Below are 15,500 nucleotides of genomic sequence, written 5' to 3'. Positions count from 1 at the left end.
GTGTTGGCTGCAATTCTCTGCTCTCCTCCACATAACCTCCCCTGTGGTTAGCTGACACTGCCTCAAAGCGTGATGGTCTCAGGATAGGTGGGTTGCTTCTTGGGGAAACTGAAGGCACAAAGGTGGAGCCTGCTGGGTGGTCTTGGTATAGATTGGCAGAACACCAGATCGTCTTCTAGGATCTAGGAGTTAAGCTATTTCATGGGACCGGTGTAGATTCAGGGAAGGGGATGCACCAGATCGTGACTGCTGGGAGACTGGGCATCCTTGGCGCCATGTCTGGAGACCAGCTGCCAAGGAGGATGTCCCTGGGCTTGGGCATCCCACCCCCAAGCTCCTGCATGAGGTATGCAGTGGGAAGTGAGTAGTGTTGGTGGAAAGAGAAGTTGGCCGCTGGGTCGTAGAGTCTAAAGAGTTTATGCCAACCCAGAGAGCTTGAACTTCTAAAACATAAATGAAAATGACGACAGCTGGGGAGGGTCATGGAGGTCCTTCTCTTCATGCTGAGCCTTTTTCCAGATTTGCCCTTTTTGTCTTATTGGCCAGGATGGGGTCACATTGCCACCCCTTGGTGCAAACGAGTCTGGGAAAGTGAGACTCTCTTCGGGGGGGAAAGGGATTGCTGTTGATTTATCCTCCAGATGTGGGCCATTGCAGGTTGAATGAAGTGGGAAGGAGAAGGGGTACAATGGTACTGGGGGTAGGAGGATACACGGAGGTAGCCACCAGCAATGGAAAGCAGGGAAGGGTGTCCCTTTAGGTCATGCAAGTGGGAGTTAAGGCTGGGGTAGAGGCAACAGAAAGAGGAAAACAGGCAGGATGTGAACATGGATACACCAGTGGAGTGGACTGATTATGGCGGCTCGTGCTTAACTTTCATGAGAGAGAAGGGGAAAGAGAAAGAGAGACAGAGACAGAAAGAGGGAAGTCAAGATGAGAATGTGGTTTCCATCTTGCTTAACTGAATGGTGAGGCCATTGACCCAGGCCAAGAACATAGAGAAGAAGCAAAGTTGGAGAAAGATGAATTTGGTCTTAAAGATTTGGAGTTTGAGGGATCTGAGAGTTAGCTCGAGGCAAATGTCCAGAAGGCGTGGGCTATGAAGCACTGGGACATGGGAAGATGGTCAAGGTCAGATGGATAGATTGGATGTTATCAGCCTAAAGTCACCCCTTATCTGTGGTTCTGGTTACTCTTGATCAAACTCGGTCCAGAAGCAATCTTTCTGTTGTCATCAGAAGGTCAACAGTCACCTTGTGCTGCGTCACTGTGCCTAGTCATTCCCCTCCCTTTGTCTCATCATGTAGAGATGCTATCATCTCACATCCTCACAAGAAGGATAGGATAATAAGTATAGGATGAGATATTTTGAGAGAGAGAGAGAGAGAGACCACAATAACCTATCTTTTATTACAGTACATCATTACAATTTTTCTATTTTATTAGCACTTACGCTAGTAACCTTTTACTGTACCTAATTTGTAAACTAAACTTTATCACAGGCATGTATGTATTAGAAAAAACGTGGTATGTGTAAGGTTTGATACTGGAGTTTCAGGCATCCAATAAGTATCTTAGGACACACCCTTCCCCCCTCAGATAAGGGGAGGACTACTGTAGTCGAAACCAAGCTACAAAATGATGTCTCTGCTTCTGCAAGGTCCAGAAGAATGTACATCCAAGTACTCATAGAGGCTCCCTCTGGGAAAAGGGATGGACAGAAGAGAGGGTGTTTCCGGAGAAAATGTTCATGGACATCGTATACTTCCGCACTGCTGAAGCTTTGATACTGGGCGCACATCCGATGAGGGGAAAGTACAGTTAGAAACGAGCTGAACAAGAAAGGGAACGGCAGAGGAACAAGAAAGGTTGTGGGGAACGCTTCCATCTAGAGGAGCATGAGAAAGAAGACGGGGGAGGTGTTTAGAGACTTAGAGGATAGGGATGAAGGCTGGGAGAAGAATGAGTGGATGCAGAGGAGTCAGAAGGAGAGCCTGAGAAAGACGGGCTTTGTGTTTCGTGAAACCTTCTTGCCGCCCCTAGACAGTATGGGCGGTGTGCAGACGAGATATGGTCATACACGTGCGATGGGGTTTGGGGCAGGCTGCTGCCACTTTGGCCTATTATTTTGAATTGAAGTTACTTAAGAAACCCCAGTGCCAGAAGGACACTCCCCTGTCCCTCTGACCTTCCCTTGTCCGCCCACCTATGTGTGGAGAGCGCCTTCCCTGCACCTGGAAGGGAGCGGTCCCCTTAACCCAGAGATGGGGAACTCGGGGCCGAGAAGGTTGTAGAAACAACTTCTTCATTAATTTCATTAACTTGCTTACCTCCAAACCCAAAGTGCTTTGTGTCGTCAAATGCATCGTGTCTTTGTCTAAAAAAGTATAAAAAGCTGCCTGCTCTGGTCGCTTCTAGGAATCTCGGAGTTTTTGGAGCCCCTATGCGTATGAAGTTAAGGTTGTCTTTCTCCTGTTCATCTGTCTTATTTCAGTTTAATTATTAGGCCTGGCTGAAGACCCTGGAGGCCAAGAAGGGAAAAGATTTTCCTCCCTTACGTAGAGAAATGTGAGCCCCTATGAGAACACGGGAGCTCGAGAAAGCAGAGAAATGGTATTTCTCAGGTATCTATCCTTAAAAGCCCGGCCATGCCCTTCAAATGTCTCATCCACCACCTCTCTCTTTTTAGCTTGTCTTTGACCCACCACCCCACCTGAGATGTAAATGAGCCTGAACAAGGTGCACGCCATTTATCCTTGCAACATCCTGCATGACCATGGGACCGGTAGTCGTTGTGGTAAAAATAGGCTGTGCATTCGTCTTTCCCACGAAATTTTGTCTAGCCACAGAATTAACCAGAAACAAGAGAAGCGTAACCCCTGCCCCTCCTCTTCTCAGCAACAGAGAGGCAGAGGCTTTGATACAACAGAATGAATAACGTACCACAACTAAGTTAGAAAGACCACTGAGAAAGGCTAGCAGGGGAGTGCTGCTTTGCCAGCCCACAGCTTTTGGGTGGACCCGATGTTCTAACTGAGATTACGGGATGCCCCAGATTAAATGAACAAGACGATGTGATAAGACTGAGCAAACACCAAGTCAGAGGAATTTGGATTATTCACTTGTGAGTGATTCTACTCCCCCTCTCTTTGGTATTTTTATTTGCTGTGTATTTACTGGTTTTCCTATGAACACACTGCAGAACTACCCATGAGGCCAACACACACATGAGTGGGCCAAGAAGCATTATCCATCTATGACCTCAGCTGGCAGCCAGCTCTCGTGCTAATATGAACCCGAGTGGGCGTGGGGGCTGGACAGTAGGAGGTGCTCATCAAAACCCCACTTACCCAGGCCTCCAGAAGTCCAGGATTTCCACCCTGGTGTTGCCGCTTTCTTTCAATAGTCACGCAGCATACATTTCTGTAATAATATATGCAATGGGAGAGTTTCAGTGGCTCATACCAACAAAAAGTGGCTTTCATAATAAGGACATTTCAGATCAGATCTGACCGTGTTCTAAGGTAGGAGGTTCCATGGTTGGGGCAGCAACTCAACAATGTCATAAAGATCCCTGACTCTTCCATCTTTCCACTTTGACATCTTCCACATACTGACTTTTCTAGTGAGCTCTGCCCTCCTGTCACGAAATGGCTGCCACAGCTCCATGCATCGCCTCTCTCCATGTCAAGGTCCAACATCTCTTTACATTTTCCTGTCTTTATCAGAGGGGGAGCTCTTTCCCAAAAGCCTCTGGCACACTCCCATTCTAGTTCTGTTGCCCAAGATTGGGTCACATACTCATGCCCAGCTGGTAAACAAGGCTAGGAGATGAGCACTTTATATTTTCGGCTTCTGTCGTGGGAGAAAAGAGCTGGGAATGACTGTTAGGTAGGCAACCAAACCACCACTGCAATTAACAATAATGAGAATAAAAAGTGTTATAGCAGCTAAAATCAATTGAGTCATTGATACATGTCAGGCACTGCTTTTAGGGATCAACATGCATTACTTGGGTTCATCCCAACCACACTACCATGAGATTGTGTTATTGCTGTCCCCATTTTATAGGCAGAAAAACTGAGGCTCAGAGAGGTTAGAAAACTTGCCATTGTCACAATTGGAAAGCCTACACTTGGCTTTGGAGAGCAAGGTCACCTCTCTTTGGAGAGCAAGGTCAATGAGATAGTACTTGATCTCCAAAGACTCGTAGTTCAGCAGAAGGTCCAGGCGGGAAAATAAATCACTGTAATGTAGTGAGGTAAGTGCTAATCCATGTGTAACAGGGTGTGAGTTAGCAAGAAACTGTCTGGCATCAGCATCCCAAGCAGACCACACTTTGTTTCTAATGAAATCTCCCAGAAAGGAAGGGAACAGACATGCTGGTGTGTGTGTATGGGGGCGGGTGGGGGGGAGAGAGGTGCAGTGTAGCTGGGCAGAAGCAGGGAGCCAAACCCCGGGGAAGGAGGCGGAGGCATTTGGGGGTTGCGCGACAATGCGACAGTGTTGTTCCGCCTTGTGGTGGGAGGTGACAGGACCCCAGTGGGACTGCATGATGTGACGAGGGGGTGCCCAAGCAGGGGAGGAGCAGTGAGGACACCCAACCTCCTGCTGGGGGCAGGCAGAATCAGACAGTAGCCACTCAATGGCGCGTTTTGCAGCTCAGAACCCAGAGGACTTTATGTAAGCATTTGTCCTATGTATGATGCCTCCACCATCATGTCACCCTGGAAGCAGGGAGAGACTTCAGTAACCACTGAAAGTCATTTATTATTATACTCTGAGTATGAGGGCTTGGCATCAGGCTTAGTTTTATTGGGAACAACAAATTCCTATGGTTTTGTACATGCAGAGAGGAAGCCAGCCTGATGTTACAGCTGCGTGCACAGATGGGTAGAAATGCAGAAAAAGGAATCACAGCCACTGTCATAAAGAGAAAGGACCCAGGTAAGTCTCCAGAGATAAGGGGCAGCTTAAGTAGGGTCTTGAAGGATGAATAGGAGTTCACCAAGGGGACAAGCGAGGGAAAGGGTCTATGCAAAGGCAAAGAAGTATGAAAGACTTGCTCCCTCTCAAAACTGCCAGAATTCCGAGCATTGGGTAAATAGGCACAGATGTCAGGGAAAGGGGTCAGTAAAGAAGACACAGGGCTATCATCTGAGCTTCAAGACCACAGGTAGGTGAAACTCTTAAAATGAGTCTGAATGAGAGGTTTCCAAACTTGCATTTTCAAGTAGCAGACTGTTTTCTTATTCGTGAACCCCTCTACAGAAGTTGAAATTAAATGTAACTGTGATACATACATCAAATATAATAGGGCTACAACTTTCCCTGACTGCGATTGTCTTAAATGCGGGAAGTATGGTTTTACTAATAAATTAAATTAAGCCTGACCCTGTGTGCCCAATGACGGGCTGGCGAGAACGTTACCCTCTGTCATAACCTGAGAAACCTCCTTCATCCAGAGTCACGTGAAAATCCAAGGTCTGATACAGTCCAGATGGTTGAGGAAGGTTTTGATTTCCATGCACACAGGTGATGACTTTCAGAATGCCAACTGCCCTCTGCTGTCACCACGATGTTGGCCCCCTGATGCAGGACACAGGATTCTTTTCCCTGCTCCCACTTCCCTGGGACACCAGACAGCCATTTCCCTCTGAGCGGGGCACGAACCACAGTGACTCCCCAGGACCTCTAACTACTCCCGGTCCTAGAGTGGGGAGTCGGCCCAGCTCAGTCCACATCTGGGGACCTCAATCTCCCCAAGGCTCTCTCAGTTTCAAGTTCAAGGGCCTTAACCTAAAGCAGTGTTCTCTGAACTAAAGGTCAGGATCCATCAGTGGTTTTAAAAATCAATGCTGTGGACCTGTAATGCTTTAAGTATTATATTTATTATTATTTAAACCTTGAAGGGTGAAATGAGTCATTTTTTATAAAATTTAATGGATTGTTAGCTTGTTTTGGTCATGCCTATATTTATTTATTTTTATCAACCCCCTAACATCTTTTCGATGTTTTTTTTGCCAGGCATCTGGTTAGGAACATGTTCAAACACACCAAAGGGTTGTAAAAAATTGTATGATGAGTACCCATATTCCCACCATCCAGATTAACATATAATTCATTATTAGTATAATAATTTTAATTAATTAATTAATTAATAGTTATTTAATTAATTTATTATTATAATTATTATATATACTATACAATAATTATGAACTATATATAGTTCATATATATTTTTAATTTTTTAAGATTAAGGTGTAATTTATATACAGTGAGAATCACCTATTTTAGAACACACGTCTATGAATTTGGACAAACACAGTCAAGTAGCCACCACCCCAGTCACGATACAAAATGGTGCCTTTAACCCAAAAAATTCTCTCCTGCCTGTTTCCAGTGACCCTTCTTCCCACCCCTGGCCCCGGCAACCACTGGTCTATTTTCTCTCCCTAGAGCTTATCATAGAAAGAGAGTCACACAGCATGTAGTATCTTGAGTCTGACTTCTTTCAAAACACATAGCACATTGGAGATTTTTCCATAGTGTTGTGTGTATCTGAGGGCCGTTCCTTTTTACTGCCAAGACACCACATGATGCGCCAGGCTTTGTTTATCTGTTCGCCACCAGCTGGGGTCCATTTGGGTTGTCTCTGTTTTTTGGGCAATTACAAATAGAGTCACTGTGCAGCAACATTTGCAGAAAGGTTTTCCTAGAAGTGTGTTTCATTTCTCTGGAGTAAATACCCAGGAGTAGGACAGCAGGTCGTACGGTAAAATATGTTTTACTTTGTAAGAAACTGTCAAGCTATTTTCCAAATGACCATATCATGTTGCACTCCCTCCAGCAACACATGAGACTTCCAGCTGTTTGGCGTCTCCCAATCGCTTGGTGTTGTCAATGCACTGAAAAAATTTGAGTCGTTCTAATGTGTGATGAGGTTTTAATTTGTAATTCCCAGATGACGAGTGATGGTGAACATCTTTTCATCTGCTCACTTGCTACATGTCTATATTTATTGGGGAGATGCCTGTTCAAATCTTTTTTCCCATTTAAAAAAGTTGAGTCGTTTTTTTAATTGAGTTTTGAGAGTTCTTTATATATTATGGATACACGTCCTTTATTAGATATATAATTTATAACTATTTTCTCACATTCTGTGGCTTATCTTTTTAAGTGTCTTGGTAGTGTCTTTTGAGGAGCAGAAGTGTTTAATTTGGGTGAAGCGCAATTTATCAAATTTTTCATTTATATCTACCTAAACATTTTTAAATAGATTTATTGAGATGCAATCCATAAATCATACTGTGCTCACAGGACCTGGGTGTCTCAGTCAGGTAAGTGTCCATTTCTCGGTTCTGGCTCTGGTCGTGATCTTAGGACTCTGAGACTGAGCCCCGCCTGCATGGGGCTCTGCACTCAGGGGAGAGTCTACTTGAGATTCTCTCTCTCCCTCTGCCCCTCCTCCCATGCCCTCATATATATGCTCTCTCATATAAATACATCAATCTTTTATTTTTAAGATTTTATTTATTTATTTGACAGACAGAGATCACAAGTAGGCAGAGAGGCAGGCAGAGAGAGAGAGGAAGGGAAGCAGGCTCCCCACTGAGCAGAGAACTGGATGTGGGGCTCGATCCCAGGACCCTGGGATCATGACCTGAGCTGAAGGCAGAGGCTTTAACCCACTGAGCCACCCAGGCGCCCCTAAATACATCAGTCTTTAAAAAATGAAAATAAATCACACAATGCACTCATTATAAAAATGTGCAATTGCTTTAGTGTACTCACAGATTGGTGCACCTTTTGCCACAATCAATTCTAGAGCCTCTCATCCTCTCAGAGAAACCCTGCACCCCTCAACCCTCAATGTCCTACCCTGTGCTTCCCACCTCCAGCCCTGGGCCACCCTAGTCTGCTTTCTGTCTCTACGGACTTGCCTACTGCGGACATTTTGTGTAAATAGAACATGCAACTTGTGAGCCTCTGCAAATGGCTGCTTTCATTTAGCATCGTGTTTTCCAGATTCATGGAGGGTACCAACACACCATTCCTTTTTATTCCCAAGTAATCCTCTCTTGTGTGGATATGCCACATTTTACCTATCCAGTGACAGCTGATGAACATCTGGGTCATTTCCACCCTCTGGCTTTTACACATAAGGCTTCTGTGAACATTTGTGTACACGTTTTTATATGGACACATTTTTTAAAAGATTTTTTAAAGACTTTATTTATTTATTTGTCAGAGAGCTAGAGACAGTACAGGCAGGCAGAGTGGCAGGCAGAGGCAGAGGGAGAAGCGGGCTCCCCACGGAGCAAGGAGCCTGATGTGGGACTTGATGCCAGGACACTGGGATCATGACCTGAGCCGAAGGCAGCCGCTTGCTTAACTGACTGAGCCACCCAGGCATCCCCAGACACATGTTTTAATTTCTCTTGGGTTATATGCCCAGGAGTGAAATTGCTGAATTGCAAACTGCCAGCCTGTTTTCCAAAGTGGCTACACCACTGTCCATCTCCACCAGCTGTATACAATTTCTCTACATCGTCATCAACACTTACAACTGTCCATCTGTTTGATAATTGCTTTCGGGGTAGCTACAAAACATGGTGGTTTTGATTTACATCTCCCCGATGATGTTGAGTGTTTTTTCATGTGCTTGTTGGCCACTTATATATCATTTTTGGAGAATGGTGTGTTCAGATCCTTCACCATTTTAAAATCGGATCATCTGGACTGTTATTACTGAAGTGTAATTGTTGCTTACATAGCCTAGAGACAAGTCTCTCATCAGATGTATGATTGGCAAAAACGTTCTTTGATTCTGTGGATCATCTTTCTGCTTTCTTGATGGAATCCTCTAAATGACAAAAGCTTTTCAATTTGAGGATGTCAGCTTGCCTTATTTTGTTCTTTTGTTGACTGTAGTTTCTTTTGCGTGTGTGTGTGTCATTGCTAAGAAACCATTGCCTAGTCCAAGGTCAGGAAGATTGATATCTATGCCTTCTCCTAAGAATTGTATAGTTTAGCTCCTGTATTTATGTCCCTGATCCATTTTGAAATCGTTTTTGTATATGACATGAGGTAGGGATCCAGCTTCATTCTTTTGTAGGTAGATACCCAGTTACTCCAGCATTGGGTATGAACAAGACTGGTCTTTCTTCATTGAGGTATCTTGACATGCCTTAGCACTCTTATTATATTTTCTTTATCACACGTCTGTCAAACTTTCCATTGCTCTAGCCATGGCGAAGTGGTGAGTTGCAGACACCACAATATTTCCTCCGAACACTTCAGCCTGCATCTCATTAGCTACAGTTCAATTTTTGTCAACGATCTTTTTTCTTTCTGATGTAAAATTTACACGCAACAAAGAGCACAAATCATCAGTGTGCCATTTGATGAGTTTTGGCAAATGCGTTCACCTGTGCAATGCAAATCCTTTATCAAGATCTAGAACATCAACCCCACCCGATAAAGTTCCCTCACATACATTTATTTTTATGTATTTGTTTTTGACAAATGCATGTGCCCATGTAACCACCACCCCTATCAAGATAGAGAAAATTTCCATCTCATGCGAAAGTTCTTTCACTTCTTTGCAATTTATCCTGCCCCACCCGGTCCGCACCCTAGGCAGCCAGTGATGTCATTTATACCGCTCTGGATTAGTTTGGCCTCTTACAGAATTTTATAGGAATAAAATCATATGATGGGAATTGTTTTGTGATCAGCTTATTTTACCCCTGACCAACCTTTGAAAACAAATATCAGAATGAATGCCATGTTGCAGGGTGAAATATTGTTTTGCTGACCTTTGCTTCACGTGTGTGTGTGTGTCTATATGTGTGTGTGTATGATTGTGTGGGGCCAAAATAGGAAATGCATTTCTTACTGTGGCTTATAATCAAAAAAAGTTTAAAGCTACTGTTCTGGATCAGAGCCTCGTTTCTCTTCTACTTGTCTTTGTTACCTCCCTGCCCCTCACCTTCCCTGATCTTATGGCAAGCACCCAGGGATTGGTCTCACCTTCGTACCTTTGTAAATTTTGTTCCTTCCCTTGGGTCACTGTCCCCACCTCATCCCACTCACCCTCAAAGTGGAGAACTCCTATTCATCCACCAGATGCCCACATGGTTGGCCCTTCTCTAGAACATTTTCTCTGTTTGCATGGTTTCCTCTCAGAACTGGTATCACATTGTACCCTAATTACCTGGTGCCTCTGTCCTTCAGCTGACTACAAACTCCCTGGGGCTCAGGGGCCACGTCTTTGCGGTCCTTAGCTCCTAGGATGTGATGACACATAACAGGTATCCATACATGTTCATTGAATGAATGAACGAACCTCAGGGTTAGGGGTGAAAGAGTTTTAAATCAACCAGCCTGATTCCTTCCCAAGGATCTTCCCATTCCTGCTTATTTTATCGTGCTGTCCATCTCTGATTCCTCAACCATCGTGTTTTTATAACCTCGTTCAACCACCCTGAGACCTTAGCCTTTTGGTCTTCCTCTCTCTACACGCCCAAGGCTAATCCTTTCATCACTGTTACTTCCTCCCAGATGTACTGAAGCGACAACAGCCCTTTCCAGGATGACGTCAAATCCTTATCTTTGTGGTCTCTGCCCCAACCCTCTCCCAACTTGCCCAAGTTATATTAACTCTGACTGGGGATGAGCCTGGAGGTGTGTATGGTGTGTGTGCCCATGCATGCAGAGAAATGTTCACCGAAATGTCAGCAGGGGCTACTGATGAGATTTCAGGTGACTGTCACTTAAATTTTTAAAGTTTTTCTGTATGACCCCAACTTTCTAATTGCATCTATTACCTACTACTGTAACAAATCTCCCCAAAGCCCTCAGAGCCCTGCAACAGAAGCATTTATTGCTCACGTTGCGATGGTTGGCCAAGTAGCTATGCTGATCTTGGCCGGGCTCCTTCATGTCTGGGCATAGGGTGGATGCTCTAGACTGGCTTTGGCTTGGCATTTGAGCAACTCTGCTCCACATTATCTCTGACCCTGTGGGTGGTGTCCTCACGGCAATGGCGGAAATGCCAGTGAGTGCAATGATGGAAACCAATGTCAAGCTTCTGCCTCCCATCGCGTCTGCTGATATCCCCGTCAATTCATGCGGGAGAACTCAGAATCCAAGTTAGAGGCACCGATAAGTTACAAGGCAAAGAGTGTGGATACAGGGAGGGTTAAAGAGAAGCCATCGTCGCAATTTCCTACGACACACATTCTGTCTTTCTATTCAGAGGTAGTAAAACCGCTTTCAAGCAAGATGGCTGCCAGAGCTCCAGCCCTCACATCTTCCAAGCAGTACAGGTGAGACACCTATGGAAATGAAAGGACAGGTGGCTCTCTATTTCTGCAGCCCCAGAAGAATCTCAGCGTCTCACTGGCTCCAGTGAGTCACATGCCCATCTCTTACCAAATCACTAAGGCTAAGGGAACACAGTGCTCTGACTGGTCACTTCTGAGTCACCTGCCCACTTCTGAGCCAGGTAGAGTCCATTCTACCTAACTGATATGGACTGGGATCCAGAGAGGGTGGCTGATTGGAAGAACATCAAAGATGCTACAAGAGGCAGCTGACTTGGGTTAGGTGGCCCCAGAAATCCCTCAGACAAGGACTGGAGCACAATTCACATGTGAAGGGATCCAGAAAGCTCCAGGAGAGAGTGGCACAGTGAGGGCTGGGGGAAGGGACCAAGGGCAGGAGCGTTGATGAGGAGGTTAAAGCTGGGGGATCAGAGCGCCATCTCTCTGGACCCTCTGGGAGACCGCAGAGCATGCCTTTAAGTTGTCCCTGCCACATGCCCTGAGAAGTAGGGTAACTAAGCAAGTTCCCAGCCAATTCCAATTCTGCTATTGGCTGAGTCCCGCCCTGTGAGCGCTAACCCTCTGAGCCTTCTGCTCGCCCTCTGCACAGGCTAAGCCGTCTCCCGAGGCCAGAGCATGTCCTTGGACAGTCGCTGGTGCTTGCAGTCAGAAGCTGGACTGGTAAGTGCTAGGAGATATGGGTGGGCGGTCAATACCATCTACTAGAGTGGGAAAAACAGGTTAGGACGTTAGCTCATTTTGGTCTGGGTCCTGCCCTCGAGGCAAGGAAGCATGTAGATACAGCCTCTGGATAGAATCCCAGAGGAAATATGGCGGAGGGGTTAAAGGCACAGGTTGTGGAGTAGAGGAGATACAAGGTGTGGTCCGCTTTCCCCACTTGCGAGCTATGTGACCTTGGGCAAGTTACTTAACCTCTTGGGGCCTCAATTTCTTCAACTCTAAAATGGGAAGACACAGGGTTGTTTGAAGACTGAGACAACTGATTACATGGCACGGGACACATGGTAGAGTTCTAAGAAATGAGAGCTACAGGGCTGAGTCCAGTCTGGAGGAATGACATTTCCAGAAGTATCTCCAAGTGTCCTGAGACAAGAAGAAGGCACAAGAACGAACCCAGGGGTAAGTTGAGTTGAAGACATGGATGATGCTCAAGGACCAGAGGAGGATATCACCAAGACAAGAAGCACTGATTGTACCAGAGTCTGTGCGAAGACCCAAGAAGATGTCTGGAACAAGGAGACCACGCCTTTAGGAAATGTGCTCTAGGAATGCAGCGCACACACTGGCTTGTCCCTTGTTTAAAGGATCTGATGCTCTACTGCCTTCTTCTTGCAAAACACCCAGAGGGCCAGAGCAGGGTGCCCCCCTGTTGACAGCTTTGCTGTGGTACATTCTTCTTCCTGTTGACAGCTTTGCCGTGGTACATTCTTCCTCCTTCCACTGGAGTACTAAGATTTCCTTGCCACAGGCTGAGCACCCAGTCGAGCACTACAAGAGTTAAGATCAAAAATCCAACAGACCGGCTCGAGAAAATAACCAAAATGTAGGTGATAAGATTTTGCTGGCTTCAGACATGGCTGGATCCAGGAGCTCAGACAGTGACATCGGGACCTAATTTCACTCTCTGTTTCTCCAACCCATGAGCGCCTTCTGTGGGTTTTCGTTTAGAGAAAGGACCTCTCCTGGTGTTTATAAGCGGGGACCCAACAGCAATGAAGGTGCAATCCACACCTTCCACACTCACAACCAGGGCAAAAGGGTATCAGTGCTCTTGTCCCAGCAGCCCACCAAAACCTTGAAGTTCACCCTGATTGGACACTAGCTGAAGGCACTCAGGTCACATGATTGCCCCTGACCAAGCTTGGTGGTCTTGAGGCCAGTGGCACCTGGGACACTGAACGACGTCGGTCCAGACCACACGCTCCCACCCTAGGCTGGGCGTGGAGCCCCGTGTGTGTACGTGGATGGACACTTGAGGATGGGCAGATCCCCAGAGGCAAACAGGCTGTCACAGTAAAGAGGACAAGTGTGTGTGGGAGACAAGCTGTTCACAGCTACTACAAACATATCCACAGTTTCTACGTCTTTGTCCAACTAGCTGAAGAAACAGAGCCACGCCTCCTGACAGGTCTGGGAATCACAGAAAACCCCACAGGAAAGCACCCAGTGTGGAACCCCATTGTGCCAAACACCCGTTTCCACGTTCCTTCACTGTCTGGAGCTTCAGCCCCTCCCCAGCTGCTTCCTGCCAGGCCATCGTGGTTCACTCGCTGAGCCTCTCCAGGTCTCAGCCCCCCGCGGCCAGCCCACGGTTCACGCATCCATGCGTTCATTTCTCCCCGGGCCCTCCACGGCTGCTTGGGGTACAAGACGGCTGCACACAGGTCTACCCCAGGACCGAGCACGGTGCCTGGCCCATAATAGGTGCTCATCCAACATCAGTTCAAGGAATAAAGGGGCAAGACAAAGTCACTGCCTCCACCTGCTCGCCGCCTCACAGAGAAAACAAACGAAATCATAACGTGCCCTCCATCTGCGGCTCAAGAATTCTGCACCGAGGAGACACATCAGGCCTTTAAGCAAGAGGGTACTTTCCCAGGCCGAGGAAACAAGGAAGGGCGTGGGCAGCCCAGGAACTGTGGGGACAGTAGCGCGGAGCTGGTGGGGAAGAAAGTCATACAATGGATCGCGTATCAGGGGCTGGACATTTTATATTTGCTTTTACGCTCTTGGAAAGGGTTAGCGTTTATCCGCAATGAAAGAGGAGAACGCGGCCTCCTCCTGTCCCCTCCGCTGGGCCCTAGGTCTCACTTGGATTATTGGGACAGCCATAGCTCCCTGAGGTTCACCATCCACACAGCTGTCAAAGAGAGGTTATTCTAAAGACTTTCTGTTTTTGTGCGTGTGTGTGTGTGTGTGAGAGAGAGAGAGAGAGAGAGAGAACACGCAAGGGGAGAAGCAGACTCCCCGCTGAGCCGGGAGCCGGATGCAGGACTCGATTCCAGGACTCTGGGATCATGACCTGAGCTGAAGGCAAACACTTAACCGACTGAGCCACCCAGGCACCCAACAGGGGTTATTCTAAAAGCCAAAGCTGGGCCTCTCATGTCCCAGCGTGGAATTCACTGATGCTCCATATCACCCGAGGCTGGTGTACAAGACCTTTGATAACAGGGCCCAAGCTGCATTGCTTACCCCAGCCCGGCTCCCCAGGGTGTACCTTTCGGCCTCCAACCCTTGCTCACACTGCCCTTTGTGACTCAGAAGCTCATCTCCCCTTCCACCTGGGTCAGCTTGCTCCTCTGCCTTCAACTGCAGCTCCCCACTCTAACAGAGACGCCCTCAGGACCTCTTCAGAGACCCCCGCCCATTTGTACTTTCCATGCTTTTTGTTCGCCTGGTTTTCTTCCTGACCACAGTCTGGTTACGTCTGATTGACCACTATTTCTTGAGTCGTGATTGCTGTGAGCTACAGATCAACCTCGGGGGAAGAGAAATAGGCAGAAGGCGGGGACCCCACCCTTTGGGGAGCCCGCCATCTGGCAGTAAGGTTTTCCGAGACCTGTGGTCAAAATCACTTTCTCTAGGTCAGAAGCCTGTTTCCTTTAACCCGATGGTCCTAAAGTGGGGGTCATTTTATTTTCCTCCCCCAACAAGGGGGCCTTTGGCAACATTTGGGGATATTATGATTGCCACGACTAGGAGGATGTTTCTGGAATCCCGTGAGTAGAGGCCAAGGATGTTGCTAAACGTCCTACAGGGCACAGGGCAGCTTCCCATGGCAAGGGGTTATCCAGCTCAAAATGTCAGCAGTGCCAAGATTGAGAAATTCTGGTTTAACCCTTAAGCAATAAGGAGCTACAGAGTGATTCTTAACCAAGAAGGAGAGAGATATTCAACTTTGCGAACTCCAACAGCTGAGTCATTGGTGGCCTGGAGGAAGACAGCCTGAGATCAGGGTAATTCAGGACCTCTTCCCTCTCCCCTGGGACATCAGGGAGGTAAGTAAGTAGGAATCTATCGTTCTTCAGCCAGAAACACTAACCCTCCTGTATCCCAGATAGCAAATCGCACCCATTGCAAAGTGTGCGTGTAATGTCTATCAGGTTCCTGGCAGAAGTTTCTCTTTCCTGAGAAAGTGCATGCTGG

At 46.9% G+C, this 15,500-nt stretch overlaps 1 protein-coding gene across 3 annotated transcripts in view; it reads right to left on the bottom strand.

Moving 5' to 3' along the window:
- The window catches only part of NSMCE1 (NSE1 homolog, SMC5-SMC6 complex component), a 75,010-nt gene that overhangs the window by 48,787 nt on the left and 10,723 nt on the right, over positions 1-15,500 (bottom strand). For 2 of the 3 annotated variants that reach the window (XM_045072598.1, XM_045072599.1), the window contains exon 2: positions 3,351-3,423. The exons of the other annotated variant lie outside the window; for it this stretch is intronic. The gene's annotated coding sequence lies outside the window, so the exon portion shown is untranslated. The remainder of the gene's footprint in view (positions 1-3,350; positions 3,424-15,500) is intronic. 3 annotated transcript variants of the gene reach the window in all.

This window comes from Mustela putorius, unplaced genomic scaffold (genome assembly GCF_011764305.1).
Source record: "Mustela putorius furo isolate JIRA1106 unplaced genomic scaffold, ASM1176430v1.1 tig00004039_pilon_pilon_pilon, whole genome shotgun sequence".
Classification (NCBI taxonomy): Eukaryota; Metazoa; Chordata; class Mammalia; order Carnivora; family Mustelidae; genus Mustela; species Mustela putorius.
This window is presented reverse-complemented; position numbering and strand designations above follow the sequence as displayed.